Here is a 22,537-nt window from a genome sequence, read left to right as displayed (position 1 = left end):
CGGAGCTGCTGGATTCCATAGTACCTGACAAACAGCTCTAACCTAAGAGTTTCTTGGCTTGTGGATGGCAGTTCCAAAGTCATCAGGCAACATCTTGTTTGGAAGGCATTTCTCTGACTGAAGAAGAGTCAATAAAACTTTTTTCTTTTGAGCTCTTCACAACTTACAATAATTAAGTTATTTTTGTAAGCAAAATTTGCCCTTCTATCTCAGTTCTCCCAAATTTGAAAACTATTTGTGAGTGTTATTTTATGGTACTATAGTTATGTACATATGTTCAATATGAATGTTTTCTTTTGTAATAGGACACAATTGGAGACACATTATTTTACCAAGGCTTTGACTGGAATGGCCTATTTTCAGACATGATCAATCTGCTTGGGGAATTGAAGTTGACTGTAGAGAGCCAAAAAAAAGCCCATGGAAAGACTGGTTCCCTAAAAAGTTTCCTGACCCATGGTAAGTAATGAATGTCACTTACTAACAGGATCAGGAATCTCAAGATATTTTAAGACCTCAAGAAGAGAGAAATTTGTACAGGTGTTATAAATGCAGTCTAATGGCAAATCCTTGGTTTGGCTTCTGGCATTGAGGTTTTAAAACACTGGAATAAAACATTCTGATAGCTCTAGCAAAGCCAACTTAAAAGAAGCCTATATGGCTGATTACTACTCCTGCTACAATTTATTCAAATAACTAGGCCAATATAATGAGACAAATTTACTTTGCAAATGAATTGTCCTAGTATAATTTATCCTTGGTGGAAATAAGAAAACTGGAGAAAAAAGAATCTTAGATTCTAGCCCTGACCATTCTTTTTGAGTTTTTATAATTTGCCTACAATTTGGACTAAATCCTGCATTACTTCCTGGCTACAAGAAGTCCTTAAAAAGGAACTTGGCTTTAATTTTCTTATGATGCTTTTAGTTGGCTCCTTACTCCTTTCATTTTTGTTCTGGCATGCAAATTCTCTTCTGATTGTAATCCTTGTGTGAATTGTATTTCTACTATTCAAATTATTGATGCTATGTATCTTTTGGTGTTTTACTTCTTCCAGAAAACCAAAGCCATAGTATTCTGAAGACTAGAGAAATTCAACGAAGCCTGTGTATCTCCCTTGTTTGAAATCCCTAGGAGTATGTTGGCAATGAGAAACCAATATGGCCCAGTGAGATTTGAGATCATTGCAAAAGGGAAGGGTGCATGAGATTCTACACATGAGTTAGTGGAATGTGAAGGACAAAGCAGCTCCACCTAGGATGCTAACCCACCATGTGGACTTCCCCTATTCTGGGAAGGCTTCTAAGATTTCCCCTCTCTCTATTGTTTCTTGTGTAACAGCATGTACTTACTGTAAATCTTGCCCTTCAGTCAAGACATTTATGTTACTGTATTTCAATTGTCCTACATGTCCCTTCTGAGTCACCATTTCCCTATGGTATATAAGCCCTGGGTCTGAGGGATAATGGCACTGGGATCCACCATCTTGTCTCATTGCCGCCTGAGATGCAGACAGGGCTTCTGTTTTTAAGTCTCCATTAAATGTTTCTTTTTGAGAAATGTTAATGTGTCAGCCTCTTTGTTCAGCTTCTCAGCTTCCTTAGACTTTGGAGCATAGGTCTGTATAGTCTGGCTTACCTTGAAATAGATGGGTTAGGGAGAAGGAACACCACGGAGATGTTCAAATTATTTCACCTAAAAATGTACAAAAGTTGTATGAAACAGTACTTAATTTAAAAAAGGTATTTATTGAGAGATGATTCCATTCCTACCACTGGCAAAAATGTAGGTGAAAGATTGTTTGGCATGATGTCAAATATTACCCTATAAATTACTTCCTAATTTCAAAGGGAAAAATATAACTTTACCATAGAAAGAACTGTCTGTCAATAATTAAATAATCAAATAGCATTGTCAACAAGGAGTCAAATTTTGTAAAATATTTAAAGAGATTTATTCCGAACCAAATATGAGTGATCATGGCCCACGACACGGTCCTTGGGAGATCCTGAGAACATGTGCTCAGGGTGGTCGGGGTGCAGGTTGGTTTTATATATTTTAGGGAAATATGAGACTTCAATCAAATACATTTAAGAAATACATTGGTTCAGTTCAGAAAGACAGGACAACTTGAAGCAGCCGTGGAGCCCAGGGGGTAGGTGTGGGAAGTTCCAGGTTATAGGCAGATTTAAAAATTTTCTGGTTGACACTTGGTTGAGTTTATCTGAAGACCTGGAAGCAATAGAAAGGACATGTCTGGGTTAAGATAAAGGATTGTGGAGACTAAAGTCCTTATTGTGCAGAGCAAGCCTTCAGGTAAGAACAGAAAAGCATTCTGTTTTCTCTCTCCTTCACAGAGAAGAGATTGTAACTGTTTCTTATCAGACTTAAGGTCTGTGTTGATGTTAACATCACAGAGGTATAAAGAGGCATGTCCGACCCCCACTTCCCATCATGGTCTGAAGTAGTCTTTCAGTTTAAATTTAAATTTTAGAGTGCCCTAGCCTACGAGAAAGTCCATTCAGATAGTTGGGGTGAATTTAGAATTTTATTTTTGGTTTACAGCAAGCTTATCCAATCTGCTGCCCACAGGCCACATGCAGCTCAGGACAGCTTTGCATGCAGCCCAACACAAATTTATAAGCTTTCTTAAAACATTATGAACTTTTCTTGCATTTTTGTTTTGTTTTGTAGCGTATCTGTTATCATTAGTGTTAGTGTATTTTATGTGTAGCCCAAGACAATTCATTTTATTTCAGTGTGGCCCAGGGAAGCCATAAGATTGGACACCGCTGGCTTACAGCATCACCAATAGTGGGACAAATCTGGTATTAAATGCCTCCTAATGTGATACAATATTAACTACACAGTATGACCTTTGAAATATCCTTATCCAATGTTTAATCTGAACTCCTCAAGCCTCTGGTAACTTGCAGCTGATAGGAAATATAAAATCTAGAAGCACAAAATAAATAAAATCAGACAATCCAGCATTATGGCATTCTTGATGATAATTGCTTGGTATCTTAAATGTTTTTTAAAAGACAGTTATTATTGGGAAAAATGAATTAGATTAAAAGTTTTAGATTAAAAGAAGTCAAAGAAAGTTAAAGCCCAACTGCAATGGGCAATCATTCATGGGATCCTGGTTCAAAAACAAACTATGTACAAAAGGTATTTTGGAGACAACTGGACAACTGGAGAAATGTAAATATGGTCTGGACATTAAATAATACTAGCAAATAATTGTTAATTTTCATTGATGTGGTAAAGGTTTTACAGGAAATGGTTATATAGGAAAATGTCCTTGTAGGAGACATACAGCTAAAGTATTCAGAACTGAAGTGTCTTGTCTACAACCTACAGACCTGAGAAAAATAAAATCAACCACCAAAACACACACACATAGGTACACATATAAATATATAAATAAATATGGAAAAATATTTGAATCTAGGTGATAATGATATTAAGAAGAAATTACTGAGGCAGATAGTATGAGTATGGGAGTCCTCAGTGTAAAAAGTGAAGTAGAGCTTCCTCTTCAAAGGTACTTTCCTCTCCGTCTAATTAGGAAAAAACGGTAACTTCTCTTAGAAGCAAAATTTATTCAAAAACCTGTGCTAACATGTTGGAGGCCGAAAGAATGAGGGTCGTCATCAACTCAGTATATCACTGGAGGTTATATGAGTAAGCCGCATACTGTTTCTCATAAATGCAGAATGTTGGCGAACTGACAAACTGCATATGCCACCCAGAAGGACTGCTGAGGGCAGTCACGATCCAGGCACAAATGTTTCTTATGATTAGGCATAACTGAAGCCTGTCGGTAACAATATGAACCTGTGATCAATTAAGCAGCTGACCAATTGTTACCTCCTCCTCCCTGCTCCTGTTACCCCAAAAATAGGAAAGGCTGTGGAAGCTCAGGGGCTGCCTTTGCTCACTAGAAGCAGGGAGCTCTCTTCTTCTTCCCCTGGCCCTTTCCTTAAAACAGTTCCTTTTGTCTTAAGTTATCTTTTCTACGTTCATCCCTTTGTTCAGTCTCATAATGATGGTCTCAAGCAGTAACAGTAGTAACTGCTGTAATGACTGTCTCAAGCAGTAACAGTAGTAACTACTGTAATGATGGTCTCCAGTAGTAACTGTGGCAGTTGGCCACACTAACATTCCTTGATATCTGTTAGCTGTAATAAAGAAATCAATGTCCTTTTTCTTCTTAGCTGCCACATTTTAGCCTAGATATTTGCCCTGGTATGCTTATACTGGTCCAAGCAAGCATTAGGCCATAGCCTGTTCCTCTTCTTTATTTGGAGGTGTTTTTACCTTTCTCAGCATTCCACAAGTTGTTTCCTCCTTCCTTGGTTCTCCTCTGCCTCTACCTCTTTTGGAAAATTCTAAGTTGCTAGCCAATCGGGACAAGTACAGAATGTCCCGTTCCAGCCAATGGAAACTGGACATGGCAGTAGGGTGGACGTGTCAGGTTATAAATGACCCTGTCTCCTTTATGTGTGTGTGCTCTCATGGCAAGACTGCTAGCGAGCAGCCCCCTTTCTGCAGAAAGTAAACTAGCCTTGCTAAGAGATCCTTTGTCTCAGTGTTGATTTTTGCAACACTGAGCACCAGTTCCCAAATCAGTAAGGCTTTTATTTTTAATGAAAAGCAGCTCCAAATCATTTTCTGACTAAGAGCAGCCTGTAAAGTCGAGCTGCAGGCATAGACTAGCAAGCTGGGAGCTTGTACGGGTGAATGGTGGCAGGAACTAGGGACTAGACATGTTCAAGATGGCGGCTCCATCTTCCCTTCTCTGCCAGCCACATGTACAGTAAGAAGCAGACAAGATGGCACCTATCAACTGGAAAGTCCATTTGCATAAAATTAGGGTGGTGCAACCAGCCTTCCCCATGCACTGTGTAAACATCATACCTGATCAAACCAATCTGTGAGCCCTATATAAATCAGACACTGCCTCCTCAAACCTGACCATAAAATTCAGGGTATCTACCACCTGTCGGTCCTTTCCACTCAGAGCCCCTCTTCTATAGGGAGAGCTGTTTCTGTTTCTCTTCTTTTCTGCCTATTAAACCTCCACTCCTAAACTCCTCGTGTGTGTCTGTGTCCTACATTTTCCTGGCACGCAATGATGAACATCAGGTATATTCCACAGACAATGTAGCAGCTTCAATAGTGAAACCACCTTTGCAAAATTTTGACTGAGACAGTGAAAGAGATCTAACCTAGCCAATTCCATCTTCCTTCTAATCTTTAAGCTGTCCTTGTTCATTTCTGAGTGTAGGCTGAACTAACTTGGGAGGGACTGGAACTGCCTTTGCAGAAATCATAACTGAGAAAATTTTGACAGTTAAAGATATCAGAACTAACTGACACCATCTTGCTTCTAACTTCTAAACTGTCCTTGTTCATTCCTGGACATAGGCCGAACTACCCTTGGGAAGGAATTTAGTTGTATAGTTTATATAACAGCCCTTCCCAAAAGGCTAAACTAGTCTTGTAAAACAAATGAAAGGCTAGCGCCACCAAGTCAAGATGAGAAGGACTGGAGTTCTAAATATTACCAGCCATTATCTGGAGGTGATAAGAGTTGCAACTTCACCAATAACTCTAGAAGGTAACATCATTACTGTGAAACTAAGCCTTTTGAGATACCTTTTCAGGTTTCTGCATGTCTAACAACCAGATGGCCCCACCTGGATGGGCCATCTAATTCTGTAGCCCTCAACCAGGAAGTGATTCAGCAAAAGAGAACAGCTTCAACTTCCTATGATTTCATCCTTGAGCCAACCAATCAGCACTCCTGATTCACTGGCTCCCTACCCACCAAATTATCCTTAAAATCTCTGAACCCTGAGTTTTTGGGGAGACTGATTTGAGTAATAATAAAACTCCGGTCTCCTGCACAGCTGGCTCTGTGTGAATTACTCTTTCTCTACTGCAACTCCTGTCTTGATAAATCAGCTCTCCCTAGGCAGCAGGCAAGGTCAACCCCTTGGGCAGTTACATAACTTATAGTTTAAAATATAGACAACAGTCATTTCCCAAAACAAACATCCTTCTTGCCTGGGGACTAGACTACCTTTGCAAAACTAACAAATTAGTCACAAGATTAGACTGATTCCACCTTTAAACAAGGTGAACCTAATGGGCGGTTACAATAGGCATATGGGTGATTTTGTGCTTTTTGTTCATCTTTTCTGTTTAAAATGTTCAGAATAAGAAATTGGAACAAAGAAGACATGAATACACAATTCCTATTCATCTTTAAGAGTCCCCTTTGTGTTTTACTTACTGTCAGGCCTCTGAGCCCAAGCCAAGCCATCGCATCCCCTGTGACTTGCACATATATCCCCAGATGGCCTCAAGTAACTGAAGAATCACAAAAGAAGTGAAAATGCCCTGCCCCACCTTGACTGATGATATTCCACCACAAAAGAAGTGAAAATGGCCGGTCCTTGCCTTAAGTGATGACATTACCCTGTGAAAGTCCTTTTACTTGCATCCCAGGGATGAAGCCCACTTGATCATGGTGGATAAGCTTTTTGATGTGCTGCTGGATTCGGTTTGCCAGTATTTTATTGAGGATTTTTGCATCAATGTTCATCAGGGATATTGGTCTAAAATTCTCTTTTTTTGTTGTATCTCTGTCAGGCTTTGGTATCAGGATGATGTTGGCCTCGTAAAATGAGTTAGGGAGGATTCCCTCTTTTTCTATTGATTGGAATAGTTTCAGAGGGAATGGTACCAACTCCTGCTTGTACCTCTGGTAGAATTCGGCTGTGAATCCGTCTGGTCCTGGACTTTTTTTGGTTGGTAGGCTATTAATTATTGCCTCAATTTCAGAGCCTGCTATTGGTCTATTCAGGTATTCAACTTCTTCCTGGTTTAGTCTTGGGAGAGTGTAAGTGTCCAGGAAATTATCCATTTCTTCTAGGTTTTCTGGTTTATTTGCGTAGAGGTGTTTATAGTATTCTCTGATGGTAGTTTGTATTTCTATGGGGTCAGTGGTGATATCCCCTTTATCATTTTTTATTGCATCTATTTGATTATTCTCTCTTTTCTTCTTTATTAGTCTTGCTAGCGGTCTAACAATTTTATTGATCTTTTCAAAAAACCAGTTCCTGGATTCATTGATTTTTTTGGAGGGTTTTTTTGTGTCTCTATCTCCTTCAGTTCTGCTCTGATCTTAGTTATTTCTTGCCTTCTGCTAGCTTTCAAGGCTGGTTCAACATACGCAAATCAATAAATGTAATCCAGCATATAAACAGAACCAAAGACAAAAACCACGTGATTATCTCAATAGATGCAGAAAAGACCTTTGACAAAATTCAACAGCCTTTCATGCTAAAAACTCTCAATAAATTCAGTATTGATGGAATGTATCTCAAAATAATAAGAGCTGTTTATGACAAACCCACAGACTCTTTTTGGACTCCACCCACCTGCACCCAGGTGATTAAAAAGCTTTATTGCTCACACAAAGCCTGTTTGGTGGTCTTTCCACACGGACGTGGATGACATTTTGGTGCCGTGACTCAGATCGGGGGACCTCCCTTGGGAGATCAATCCCCTGTCCTCCTGCTCTTTGCTCCATGAGAAAGATCCACGTATGACCTCGGGTCCTCAGACCCACCAGCCTAAGGAACATCTCACCAACTTTAAATTGGGTAAGTGGCCTCTTTTTACTCACTTCTCCAAACTCTCTCACTATCCCTCAACCTCTTTCTCCTTTCAATCTTGACGTCACACTTCAATCTCTCCCTTCTCTTAATTTCAATTCCTTTCATTTTCTGGTAGAGACAAAGGAGACATGTTTTATCTGTGTACCCAAAATTCCGGCGCCAGTCACGAACCGGGGAAGACAGCCTTCCCTTGGTGTTTAATCATTGCAGGGACGCCTCTCTGATTATTCACCCACGTTTCAGAGGTGTCTGACCACGCAGGCACGCCTGCCTTGGTCCTTCACTCTTAGCAGCAAGTCCCACTTTTCTGGGGAAGGGGCAAGAACCCTGACCCCTTCTCTGCTGTCTCTACCCCTTCTTTGCTTTTCTGGGGGAGGGGCAAGAACCCCAACCTGTTCTCTCCCTGTCTCTACCCCTTCTCTGCTTTTCTGGGGGGCAAGACCCTCCCAACCCCTTATTTCTGAACCCTAACCTCTTATCTTTGCACCCCAACCCCTTATTTCTGTGCCCCAACCTCTTATCTCTGTGCCCCAACCCCTTATTTCTGTGCCCCCAACCTCTTATCTCTGTGACCCAACCCTTATATCCACACCTCGACCTCTTATCTCTGCACCCCAACCCCTTATCTCCATGCCCCAACCCCTTTCCCACTTTTCTGGAGGGTAAGAACTCCCAAACCCCTTCTCTCCATATCTCTACTCTGTCTTTTCTCTGGGCTTGCCTCCTTCACTATGGGCAACCTTCCACCCTCCATTCCTCCTTCTTCTCCCTCAGGCTGTGTTCTCAAGAACTTAAAACCTCTTCAACTCACACCTGACCTAAAACCTAAATGCCTTATTTTCTTCTACAGTGGTGCTGGATCCCAATACAAACTCCACAGTAGTTCCAAATAGTCAGAAAACGCCACTTTCGATTTTTCCATCCTACAAGATCTAAATAATCCTTGTCGTAAAATGGGCAAATGGTCTAAGGTGCCTGACGTTCAGGCATTCTTTTACACATCGGTCCCTCCCTAGTCTGTTCCCAATGCAACTCGTCCCAAATCTTCCTTCTTTCCCTCCCGCCTGTCTCCTCAGTCCCAACCCCAAGCGTTACTGAGTCCTTCTAATCTTTCTTTTCTACAGATCCATCTGACCTCTCCCTTCCTCGCCAGGCTGAGCTAGGTCCCAATTTTCCTCAGCCTCCGCTCCCCCACCTATAATCCTTTTATCACCTCCCCTCCTCACACCCAGTCCGGCTCACAGTTTCATTCACGACTAGCCCTCCCCAACCTGCCCAGCAATTTCATCTTTAAAAAGTGGCTAGAGCTAAAGGTATAGTCAAGGTTAATGCTCCTTTTTCTTTATCCGACCTCTCCCAAATCAGTTAGCGTTTAGGCTCTTTTTCATCAAATATGAAAAACCCAGCCCAGTTCATGGCCTGTTTAGCAGCAACTCTGAGACCCTTTTCAGCCCTAGAACCTGAAAGGTTAGAAGGCTGTCTTACTCTCAATACGCCTTTTATTTTATTACCCAATCTGCTCCCAACATTAAATAAAGCTCCAAAAATTAAATTCCGGCCCTCAAACCCCACAACATGACTTAATGAACCTTGCCTTCAATGCGTACAATAATAGAGTAGAGGCAGTCAAGTAGCAACCTATTTCTGAGTTGCAATTCCTTGCCTCCACTGTGAGACAAACTCCAGTCACATCTCCAGCACACAAGAACTTCCAAATGCCTGAACCACAGCTGATGGGGGTTTCTCCAGAACCTCTTCCCCCAGGAGGTTGCTACAAGTGCCAGAAATGTGGTCACTGAGCCAAGGAATGTCCGCGGCCCAGGATTCCTCCTAAGCTGTGTCTCATCTGTGCAGGACCCCACTGGAAATTGGACTGTCCAACTCGCGTGGCAGCCACTCCCAGAGCCCCTAGAGCTCTGGCCCAAGGCTCTCTGACTGACTCCTTCCCAGACCTTCTTGGCTTGGTGGCTGAAGACTGACGCTGCCCCATCACCTTGGAAGCCTCCTGGACCATCACAGATGCTTTGAGTAACTCTTACAGTGAAAGGTAAGTCCGTCCCCTTCTTAATCAATATGGAGGCTACCCACTCCACACTACCTTCTTTTCAAGGGCCTGTTTCCCTTGCCTTCATAACTGTTGTGGTATTGTCGGCCAGACTTCTAAACCTCTTAAAACTCCCCACTCTGGTGTCAACTTGGACAACATTCTTTTATGCACTCCTTTTTAGTTATCCCCACCTGCCCAGCTCCCTTATTAGGTTGAGACATTGTAACTAAATTATCTGCTTTCCTGACTATTCTGGGCTATAGCCACACCTCATTGACACTCTTTTCCCCAGTTCAAAGCCTCTTTTGCATCCTCCTCTCGTATCCCCCCACCTTAACACACAAGTATAGGATACCTCTACTCCCTCCTTGGTGACTGATCATGCACCCCTTACCATCTCATTAAAACCTAATCACCCTTACCCCACTCAATACCAATATCCCATCTTGCAGAGTGCTTTAAAAGGATTAAAGCCTGTTATCACTCCCCTGCTACAGCAGGTCCTTGTAAAATCTATAAACTCTCCTTACAATTACCCCATTTTACCTGTCCAGAAACTGGACAAGTCTTACAGATTAGTTCAGGATCTGCGCCTTATTAACCAAATGGTTTTACCTCTCCATCCTGTAGTGTCAAACCCATATACTCTCCTATCCTCAATACCTCCCTCCACAACCCATTATTCTGTTCTGGATCTCAAACATACTTTCTTTACTATTCTTTTGCATCCTTCATCCCAGCCTCTCTTAGCTTTCACTTGGACTGACCCTGACACCCATCAGGCTCAGCAAATTACCTAGGCTTACTGCCGCAAGGCTTCACAGACAGCCCCCATTATTTCAGTCAAGCCCAAATTTCTTCCTCATCTGTTACCTATCTCAGCATAATTCTCGTATAAAAACACAGGTGCTCTCTTGTCCATGTGAAGAGACCACCAAACAGACTTTGGGTGAGCAATAAAGCTTTTTAATCACCTGGGTGCAGGTGGGCTGAGTCCGAAAAGAGAGTCAGCGAAAGGGAGATAAGGGTGGGGCCATTTTATGGGATTTGGGTAGGCAAAGGAAAATCACAGTCAAAGGGGGGTTCTCTGGCAAGCAGGAGTGGGGGTCACAAGGTGTTCAGTGTGGGAGCTTTTTGAGCCAGAAAAAGGATTTTCACAAGGTAATGTCATCACTTAAGGCAAGGACTGACTATTTTCACTTTTGTGGTGGAATGTCATCAGCTAAGGCAAGGACCAGCCATTCTCACTTCTTTTGTGGTGGTGTAGCAGGATAAGCGGCAGACAAAACTCCTCAGACACTGAGTTACAGAAGGAAAGGGTTTATTCGGCCAGGGGCATTGGCAAGACTTTAGTCTCAAGAGCCGAGCTCCCCAAGTAACCAATTCCTGTCCCTTTTAAGGGCTCACAACTCTAAGGGGGTGCATGTGAGACGGTCGTGATTGATTGAGCAAGCAGGGGGTATGTGACTGGGGGCTGTGTGCACCAGTAATTAGATCGGAACAAAACAAGATAGGGATTTTCACAGTGCATTTCTATACAATGTCTGTAATCTAAAAGATAACAGAACCAATTAGGTCAGGGGTCGATCTTTAACTACCAGGCCCAGGGTGCAGCGCCGGGCTGTCTGACGTGGATTTCATTTCTGCCTTTTCGTTTTTACTTCTTCTTTCTTTGGAGGCAAAAATTGGGCATAATACAATATGAGGGGTGGTCTCCTCCCTTATTCCCCCCTTTTGAGACTCCTACTCATTTTATTAGTGGGAGTTCTCACTTTCATTTTCACTACCCATGTCTTCTTGCAAGACAGATCCATAGTGATTTATATAGTACATTTGTGCTGAGGCATTTTTGTGAACTAAGGTAGCAATGAACCTTTTTATCATTCGAAGAAGTACAAGTATCAAACAAGGGAGCAGTAAGTAGGTTCCTATTATTATTATAACTCCTATTATAAGAGTTTTAAATCCTCCTAGCACTGGGAACCATTTTCCAAACATGGCCCCAGGATTAAATCCATGCCACACTTGCATGGGCACATGAGCCAGTTTTGTCATATCTCTAACTATGTCTTCAACTACTTGCCCTTGATTATCTATGTGTAGGCAGCAATTAGTAAGATTAAATTTCCTGCAGATCTCTCCTTCAGCTGCTAGCAGGTAGCCAAGAGCTACTCCATTTTGATAGATAGCATTTCTCATCAGAGTTTCTTGCCAGGCCAGAATAGTCAAGGCTCTGCCGGTTTTAATAGTGATTATTTCTAAAACAGCTTGTAACCGTATGATTCGGTTGATCATGTAAATGGGGGTCTGGTATCCCATGAGCTGTCTTGTGCCCAAGTAGCAGGCCCATAATATTGTGAGATTCTCTCAGGGGGCCATTCATGATCTTTCCAATTTCCTATAGGTATGCTTCTCTTTCCATGGGAAGCACAGACAGGAAAGCCCAGGAGTTTGCCTGTTTTTATGGGCAGTAGTAAGAAAGATGGTTTAATAGTGCCAATAACACAACTACCTGCCCACTGGTCAGGTAATTTGGCATAAGCTCGATGCCCACATATCCAATACAATCTAGTGGGGGCTGTCTAGTCCCGGTGGGACTCCGGGTGGGTCAACATGGTTTGCAACTTTGGGAATTTGCTAAATGGATTCCTCTCTGTTTGATTTGAACTCCACCAAGTGACTGTTACTGTGGTACCATTATACAGTTGCTGTCCCAGACAAGTAGGTCATCCTACAGGGTGAGTAAATTCTTTTCCTTCTCTAGCTATGCAATATTGTCCAATAATTGAGGTTTTAGGACCCAGAGATTATCAGGGTGATTCTTTTGACCTGGAAATTCATCAGGAACTGGGTCTATAGGCACTAATTCTCGGGCTTCCCATGGCCATTGATCTCCCATTACAGTTCCTCCACATACATAACATGAAGTGACACTGAGAGACTGGGCTACATGCTCAGCTAATTGCGAAAACAAATTTCTTGTTTTTCCTGAATTTCTGGTACTGGTACATTTGGTTCATCATAGAAAGTTTGAAACACTGGCTCAGGAGAGCGTTTATAAACTTCTCCTCGAACCAAGATATTTCCCCGAGGATCCGGTCTGGTCCCATCAATTCCTAAGGTCACACACTCCCCTTTTTTCCAGCAAGGATCAAGGGTATTTGTTATTACTAGCTTTAAGGGGTTACATTGTCTCTTAGTACAGGAAGGGCCATTTTTTCCTTTCTGAAGGAGGACTGGATCCTTTTCATCATTTTTTTTCTTTTATCCAAGTGGCCTAAATGACACAAGACCAGTATTTACATTTATTTCCACACAGTCCTAATTTATGACAGATGTACTTATTTTCTGTCATATAGCCTCTTTTCTAATTAAGGCAACCACACCTTATTCCTAACTTATTACCATTAATGATAGCACAGGTATCAAATTTTAAGGTGACTTGTTTGGGCACCCTTTTATTCTTCTGTTTTGGCTAACACTTTACTCACATTGTTTATGAGCCCCTGCCAGTCCTCAGTCCTTAATCTTATTTTAAAAACTGTGGTCATGGGAGGCTCAGATGGGTTATAGCACACATCAGGTTGGTCATTTCCTGGGCTACGTACCTTGTATAGAATAACATTATACAAACAAGTTCTTTTTAGAGTTCCAGTACACTTATAATAACCGTAAAATAATAGGACTGTAGCAACCTTTTGTCCTACCTCAGTGACTTGATGTATACACTGGGAACAGCCCTCAGTCTGAGGAAGGTCAGTTGAAGTCCTTACTGTACAAGTCCAAATTTTAAGGAAAATGAGTCCCGCGATGAGTTTCCTCATGCTTTGTCTGTGCGTGGACCAGTCAGCTTCCGGGTGTGACTGGAGCAGGGTTTGTTATCTTCTTCAGAGTCACTTTGCAGGGGTTGGCGAAGCTGCTCCCGTTCACATACCGCTTACAGTCTACTAATGTTTAAGGATGGTCTCAGAGGTTGGGCCTGCTAGAATAAACTGAGTCCAACACCTCTACACAGTTATGTTCAACTGGGCTCTCTGATACTGGGAACAAGGTGGTGGGGTTTAGGGTTTTGCAAGCTTCAATGGTTATGTGGGGATTTTCACATAGCAAGCTTTGGTACTTGGTTTATCTAGCATTTGTTAACCAATGATGTCCTTTGGTATTTATTAAAGTTACCACAGCATGGGGGGCCTTTATATTCAGGTTTTGCCTAAGGGTTAGTTTATCTGCTTCTTGTGCTAATAGGGCCATTGCTGCCAGGGCCCTTAGACCTGGGGGCCAGCCTTTGGAAACTCTGTCTGGCTGTTTTGAGAGACAGGCCACTGGCCTTGGCCAGACCCCAGTCTGGGTTAAAACTCCAATTGCCATTTTTTCTCTTTCTGACACATAGAGTGTAAAGAGTTTTGTCAGGTCAGGTAGCCTCAGGGCTGGGGCCGACATGAGTTTTTCTTTTAACTCATGAAAAGCTCATTGCTGTTGGTTGTAATAGATGTAGTTTATCTAATATACATTTTTATTAACTGTCACCTACTAAAATATTGACTCAAATCCTGCAGCTATTTGATTTCAAGCTTTAAATTGATCTGGTATTCCTTGTGGGACTCCAATTGCATCTAAAAAGACATGGGAGTCGAAAGACCCATAAGGGGCTTCTCTCGTTTTATGATGTCTTATTATTTTTTTCCTTCTGGTTGATGAAATGCCAGGGTGAAAGGGGTAGCCAATTGGACTAAAGTACAAGTGCCACTCCAGTTATTCAGCAGAGTGCCCAGTAAAGGTCCACCACAATACCACCACACATCCACTCAGGGATGAACAAGGGCTGACTGATTGATAAGCCCTTGAAAATTCTTAAGCTCACTGCATCCTTTCAGGTCTCCAAGGAATGCTAAGTTTCCTCCCTGCTGTGAGAGACAGGAAGTGAACTTAGTGTTGGGAGACGGAAGCTGGATGGCCCTCGGGGGCTGAATCGCACAGACTTTGGGATATAGCAGATAGAGCCTAGCTGACTTAGTACTCCAGGCTGTATAATCCTGGAAAGCAGCTATCATGCAGCCTACACCTGGTCAACTGGAGGACCACCTTAGTGGAAGGGGGACAATCTGGGCCTCTGGCCTGCCATGTGCACAAGCATAACAATTGCTCTTGTTTAATGTGCAGATTGAATATTTGATCCATTTTAACCACGCATTTGCATCTTGGTATCCTGTCTTAATTGCTAAAGTTTGTTTTAAGTCTTTAACTTCTATGATCCTCTAGTAAAATGAATGTATGGTTTTAGGGAAATTACAAAACCAGCTGGGGCAGTCCATCCTTTCTCTTTAGTGATCCACAGAACGTTGGACTAACTATGGCATGAATGCTCTACATCGGGGGGCAACACTCCTGGTTGGCACTGAGGTCTTTATCGAAATCTCCCCGGATTAAATGGTCCTAGTTTACTAATGCCTAGTTTGAGGAGAGTCAAGAGGGACACAAGTACTTTTCTGAAGTAGAAAGCTGTCTTTGACTTGGCAAGTCCCCACAGGGTATAACAAGGCAAACATTAAATTCAATAGTTTGAGGCGAAATTGACTTGGTTATATTAATAACCAGATGGTCAGCAATAGAACGAGGAAAGAAGAAAGAGAAACAGAATAGATTAAAAGAGTTAAATTTTTCTCAGCTTTAGTTTGGTAAGGTTTTCCCCTGGGACTATGGCCCACGACTCTGGAGGGGGTGGCGCTTTCCTGACTCAGGTGTGATGAGTCCATCCATTTTTTGCTGTACCAATAGCAGTCTTGGTGGTTAGCAGCACAAGGTAGGGTCCTTTCCAGGCTGGCTCGAGTTTTTCTTCTTTCCACCTTTCGATGAGAACATGATCTTCAGGCTGGTGCTGGTTTACTGGAAATTCTAGGGGTAGTACACGTGCTGAAAGACTTTTATTTTTTATTTTTTTATTTATTTATTTTGTGAGAAAGAAAAGTGTAAGATAAACCAAGTATATAATTTTTAAGAAACTGACCTTTTGTTTTAAACGTGGGGACCTTGGCAGTGGACTTTATAGTCCTTAGTGCCTTTTTACCAAGAAATTTCCTTTAGCACCTATTTTTATTAGTTTTTAAGCCAAAGAAAGTCAAATACCATTTTACATTTAACAGTGCTTCTTGTATGATTTTTATACCAGATAAGCTAAATTTTATCTTTATATTAGTGTGTTATTAATGTTAAACCTAATTTTAATAAAACCTTGTAGATATATTTATTTAATTTTTAATGTTTGGCCATAAGGTAAGATTTTATAGATGCTTTTTAACCTTATATAATTTTTGCTAAAGAGCAGGTTGGTGCTTTAAGAAAAACGTGTTATGCTTTTACTTTAATGTCCAGTTCACAGAAAAACTGGATGATACTTCTTTAACTTTAGCTAATATGTTTACACACAGAATGTTCTTTACAATTAACGTTTTAAATCTTGCTTAAACCTTCAGAACAGTAATTTTTAACTTTTTAATGTAGGTAAAAATTTACATTCTTATGCCTCCTTATAATCTTTTTACCAAATATTTTGCCTTTCTTATACACCTTGCACATAAACTGTTTTTTTCTTTTTCCCAATAGTTCTACATTCAGGAGGCCTAGTTACTTTTAAATTATGCAACTTTTTTGCATAAATTCTTTTTTTAACACACATTTTTTTATAACCTTTTTTTTTTTCTTTCACAACTTTTACAGGCAATTTTTTGACATGCCTTAACTTTGTCTTACTACAAACATTTCTTTCTTTAAACAACCAGTTAATTTATTTCAGGACAAGAATTTACCATATAACACTCTTTTTATATAAATTCCACACCCCCCCTTTTTTTTCTCTCCAAAGATGATAACCATTCTTTTCCAAAGCGAACCTTTTTTTTTCATGTCTGTGGACTAGACTGTCTAAGGCCACAAGATTAAAAGTTACTATAATACATGTCACACTGTTAACTTTTAGCAAACTTTACTTTTGTTGAAAACCTTGTAAGTTTGGGATTTTAACTATCCTTTGCTATTAATAAGACCTTGTTTTGTCCAAATTAGAATTGGTATGATGGCTTTTAAAGGAACAGGGGACACTTTTTTTTTCTTAACTACTTATATATTTCTCTCTTTCTTTCTTTCTCTCTTTGACTTCCCTTTTGCCTCTGTCTACTCCTCTCTCTCTGCCTCTGTCTTTCTCTCTCTCTCTCCGCCTCTTTCTCTCTCTCTCTCTCCCCACCTCTCTCTCTCTCTCTCTGACTCCCTCTTTGTCTGTCTCTTCTTCTCTGTCTCTTCCACTCTCTCTCTTTGCCTCTTTTCCTCTCTGTCTCTTTCTTTTCTCTCTCTCTGCTGGTCTTTCCTTGCCTCTGCCAGCTGCTTATGCTGCTGTTCTCTGAACCACTGTGTGTTGGGGGAGGGGGATCTAAAACAAGCTGGTCTGGGTTCCCTGGCTTACAAGTTACCTTGTGCCATACCTTTGAAACAAGGGATCTGTCCACGCTTCCTTCTAACGGCCAACCTACCTCTAATGCTGGCCAGTCTATCTTACACAAAGTTTTAAGTTTTCCTGGTGTCAGAGTACTCCATAGTCTCCCTTAAATCCTTTTTTTGAAATTTTTCAACATAGCTCCTAGTGCGTTGGGCTTACTTTGTGCCTCACCTATGTTTCCTCTAGACAAAACACCACGCTCACACCACACGCACACCACAAAACAAAGAATGGGTAAAAAGGGCACACACACACTTGTGTAGTTTACACCAAACCAAAATCAAAACCAAAATCAGAGTATCCAGAAATCCAAGCCAGGGCAAAACCAAAACCAAAGTATCAAGCAATCCAAGTCAAGTCAAAAACAAAAACCAAAGTGCCGGTACAGGCACACAGTGGGTGATCAGGCCACACTTCCACTCAAATGGAGTAGGTAAGTTCCCAAAACCAATCCTATCAAGCAATTCAAACCAAGTCAAAACCAAAACCAAAACCAAAGTGCTGGTACAGGCACACCATGGGTGATCAGGCCACGCTTCCACTCAAATGGAGTAGGCAAGTTCCCAAGACCAATCCTGTCAAGCAATTCAAACCAAGTCAAAACCAAAACCAAAGTGCCGATAAAGGCACACCGTCGGTGATCAGGCCACGCTTCCACTCAAACGGAGTGGGCAAGTTTCAAAGACTAGTCTTACCAAGTTTTAGATGTCCAGACTCCAAGTGCCCGTTCCTTCCAGGTGTTCAGCCACTGCGTTGATCCTCCACGTGGGCCTGCCACACACTGCTCTGGTGAAGCATCCCACCGGGGGAAATGCCTACCCGGGAGCGCTCTCAGGATCCGCGTTGCTCGGGCTGGTCTAAGTCCCCTGAAGGGATGTTCCACAGGGCAGGCTTAAGCCGCCTAAGGAGCTGCCTTGACCATCCACCATTCACCTTGCTTCCCGGTCAGGGAACCAAGAAATGTAGCAGAACGAGCGCAGACAAAACTCCTCAGACACCGAGTTACAGAAGGAAGGGGTTTATTCGGCCGGGGGCATCGGCAAGACTTTAGTCTCAACAGCCGAGCTCCCCGAGTGAGCAATTCCTGTCCCTTTTAAGGGCTCACAACTCTAAGGGGGTGCATGTGAGACGGTCGTGATTGATTGAGCATGCAGGGGGTATGTGACTGGGGGCTGTGTGCACCAGTAATTAGATCGGAACAAAACAAGATAGGGATTTTCACAGTGCATTTCTATACACTGTCTGTAATCTATAGATAACAGAACCAATTAGGTCAGGGGTCGATCTTTAACTACCAGGCCCAGGGTACGGTGCCGGGCTGTCTGCCTGTGGATTTCATTTCTGCCTTTTTGTTTTTACTTCTTCTTTCTTTGGAGGCAGAAATTGGGCATAAGACAATATGAGGGGTGGTCTCCTCCCTTAGTGAAATGTCATCAGTTAAGGCAAGGACCGGCCATTTTCACTTCTTTTGTGGTGGAATGTCATTGGTCATGGCAGGGCAGGGCATTTTCACTTCTTTTGATTCTTCAGTTACTTCAGGCCATCTGGGGGTATTCGTGCAAGTCACAGGGGATGTGATGGCTTGGCTTGGGCTCAAAAGCCTGACACTCTCCCTGCTGATCATGTCTAGCTAATCTCCCAAAGCCCAATCCCTTCTACAAAACAACTCCTTTCCTTCCTAGGCATGGTTAGTGCGGTCAGAATTCGTACACAAGAGTTGGGACCGTGTCCTGTAGCCTTTCTGTCCAAGCAACTTGACCTTACTGTTTTAGCCTAGCCCTCATGTCTGCATGCAGCAGCTGCCACTGCTTTAATACTGTACGACGTCCTGTAGCCTTCCTGTCCAAACAACTTGAACTTACTGTTTTAGCCTAGTCCTCATGTCTGTGTGTAGCAGCTGCCACCACTTTAATACTGTTAGTGGCCTTAAAAATCACAAACTATGCTCAATTCTCTACAGTTCTCATAACTTCCAAATCTATTTTCTTCCCCCAACCATCACTCAAGACAACGCTTATGTTGATAAAGTAACTAAAAAGCAGCCATCAAAAAGCATCAGATTCCATCGCTCAGGACAATGCTTATGCTGATAAGTTAGCTAAAAAAGCAGCTAGCGTTCCAACTTCTACCCCTCACAGCAGTTTTCCTCCTTCTCACTCTCACCTACTTCCCCACTGAAACTTCCACCTATCAATCTCTTCCCACACAAGGCAAATGGTTCTTGACCAAGGAAAATATCTCCATCCAGCCTCACAGGCCCATTCTATTCTGTCGTCATTTCATAACCTCTTCCATCTAGGTTACAAGCCGCTAGCCTGTCTCTTAGAACCTCTCATTTCCTTTCCATCCTAGAAATCTATTCTCAAAGAAATCACTTCTCAGTGTTTCGTCTGCTATTCTACTACTCCTCAGGAATTTCTCAGGCCCCCTCCCTTTCCTACGCATCAAGCTCAGGGATTTACCCCTGCCCAGGACTGGCCAATTGACTTTACTCACACGCCCCAAGTCAGAAAACTAAAATATCTCTTAGTCTAGGTAGACACTTTCACTGGATGGGTACAGGCCTTTCCCACAGGGTCTGAGAAGGCCACTGCGGTCATTTCTTTCCTTCTTTCTCGGTTTGGCCTTCATACCTCTATACAGTCTGATAATGACCAGCCTTTAATAGTCAAATCACCCAAGCAGTTTCTCAGGCTCTTGGGATTCAGTGAAACCTTTATATCCTTTAGCATCCTCAATCTTCAGGAAATGTAGAATGGACTAATGGTCTTTTAAAAACACACCTCACCAAGCTCAGTCCCCGACATAAAAAGGACTAGACAATACTTCTACCACTTTCCCTTCTCAGAATTCAGGCCTGTCCTTGGAATGCTAGAGGCGACTGCCCATTTAAGCTCCTGTATAGGCACTCCTTTTTATTAGGTCCCAGTCTCATTCCCGACACCAGCCCACCTTGAACTACACCCCAAAAACTTAGAGCCTAAAAACTCACCAACCAAGCAAGTAATTATGCTGACCCCCCCCCTTTAGGCTCTCTCTAATTAGCTGTCCTAGGTCCTCCCAATTCTTAGTCCTTTAATACCTGTTTTTTCTCCTTTTCTTATACAGACCTTGTGTCTTCCGTTTAGTTTTTCAGTTCATACAAAACCGCATCCAGGCCATCACCAATCATTCTATGTGACAAATGCTCCTTCTAACAACCCCATAATATCACCTTTTACCACAAGATCTCCCTTCAGCTTAATCTCTCCCACTCTAGGTTCCCACGCCACCCCAATCCCACTTGAAGCAGCCCTGAGAAACATCGCCCATTCTCTCTCTCCATACCACCCCCCAAAAACTTTTGCTGCCCCAACACTTCAACACTATTTTGTCTTATTTTTCTTTTTTTTTTTTTTTTTTTGAGACGGAGTCTCGCTCTGCCGCCCAGGCTGGAGTGCAGTGGCCGGATCTCAGCTCACTGCAAGCTCCGCCTCCCGGGTTCACGCCATTCTCCTGCCTCAGCCTCCCGAGTAGTTGGGACTACAGGCGCCCGCCACCGCGCCCAGCTAGTTTTTTGTATTTTTTAGTAGAGACGGGGTTTCACCGTGTTAGCCAGGATGGTCTCGATCTCCTGACCTCGTGATCCGCCCGTCTCGGCCTCCCAAAGTGCTGGGATTACAGGCTTGAGCCACCGCGCCCGGCCGTCTTATTTTTCTTAATATAAGAAGGCAGGAATGTCAGGCCTCTGAGCCCAAGCCAAGCCATCGCATTCCCTGAGACTTGCACATACATGCCCAGATGGCCTGAAGTAACCGAAGAATTACAAAAGAAGTGAAAATGCCCTGCCTGCCTTAACTGATGACATTCCACCACAGAAGAAGTGAAAATGGCCAGTCCTTGCCTTAAGTGATGACATTACCTTGTGAAATTCCTTTTCCTGGCTCATCCTGGCTCAAAAGCTCCACCACTGAGCACCTTGTGACCCCCTACTCCTGCCCTCCAGAGAACAACCCCCCTTTGACTGTAATTTTCCTTTACCTACCCAAATCCTATAAAACGGCCACACTTCGCTCTCTTTTCGGACTCAGCCCACCTGCACCCAGGTGATTAAAAAGCTTTATTGCTCACACAAAGCCTGTTTGGTGGTCTCTTCACACGGACGTGAATGACACCACTTTGACGGCTTTCTTGCCTCTACCAGGACAAACTCAGTTCTTTATCTCTTTTCTGAATTTTCCTGGTACTTTTACTCTGAATATACTGCTTAATTAACATTCTGCCTTGTACCTAGGACTAACACACTAAACTCCCAGAAGACAAAGTAGGAGAATACAATAACAGGATATAAAATTTTAACAGCCAAGTTAGAAAGAATTTATGGGTGACCTTTATTGGGCAAAAGAAAATGTGGTTAGTGTAAGATTTAGGGGTGTAGTGACCAAGGCGTAAACTAGGATGGCAGCAATGAAAGGGAAGAGTCCCGAGTAACATGGGAAACATTTACACTGCATGTTTCACATGTCCGTGTGAAAAGATCACCAAACAGGGTGTGTGTGAGCAACATGGCTGTTTATTTCACCCAGGTGCAGGCGGGCTGAGTCCGAAAAAGGAGTCAGCAAAGGGTGGTGGGATTATCATTGGTTCTTACAGGTTTGGGGACAGGCGGTGAAGTTAAGAGCAATGTTTTGGGGACAGGGGGTGAAGCTCAACAAGTACATTCCCAAGGGAGGGGAAAATTACAAAGAAACTTCTTAAGAGTTGGGTAGATTACAAAGTGCATCGATCAGTTAGGGTGAGCAGAAACAAATCACAATCTGTTAAGTTATTTTCACTTCTGTGGATCTTCGGTTGCTTCAGGCCATCTGGATGTATACATGCAGGTCACTGGGGATATGATGGCTTAGCTTGGGTTCAGAGGCCTGACACTGAAGGCTTGCATTTGGGCTTTTATTAGCTTTAACAACGAGGTATCTAAACCTGGACAGTTTCACAAACACCCATTTTAAAACATTCCAGCTACCATCTCAAAACTCTCTCAAAACTCAGGGTCTCACTGGAAGAGAAAGTGACTCCACCTAGAATTCCTCAGGGAGACATTCACTTCCATCATTGGCTGACCACGAGCTTTAGACAGCCTCTACTGCACCCGCATACCAAGGACACCACATCCACATCAGCCCACAAGTCATAAATAGCCTTGGAAATACGTGGAAAGGTCAAATTTACGTAAGCAATTAAATTCTCTTTTAAATTTTAAGGAAACACAAACATGCCTTTGCTTTAGTTAAGGCATTTGAGAGCAAAATGTATTAATACTTTGAATCC

The 22,537-nt window shown here is 42.5% G+C and overlaps 1 long non-coding RNA gene across 1 annotated transcript; it reads left to right on the top strand.

The window, feature by feature from the left end:
* The first annotated feature begins 303 nt into the window (after window positions 1–303).
* LOC141407827 (uncharacterized) lies at window positions 304–1,560 on the top strand. The gene is made up of 2 exons (XR_012418650.1): window positions 304–459; window positions 1,058–1,560. It is a non-coding gene; the product is annotated as an uncharacterized lncRNA (long non-coding RNA).
* The last annotated feature ends 20,977 nt before the right edge of the window (window positions 1,561–22,537 follow it).

Source organism: Macaca fascicularis, chromosome 1 (assembly GCF_037993035.2).
Source record: "Macaca fascicularis isolate 582-1 chromosome 1, T2T-MFA8v1.1".
In the NCBI taxonomy this organism is placed as follows: domain Eukaryota; kingdom Metazoa; phylum Chordata; class Mammalia; order Primates; family Cercopithecidae; genus Macaca; species Macaca fascicularis.
Note: the sequence above shows the minus strand (reverse complement) of the source record. Positions and strands in the feature narration are given on the sequence as shown.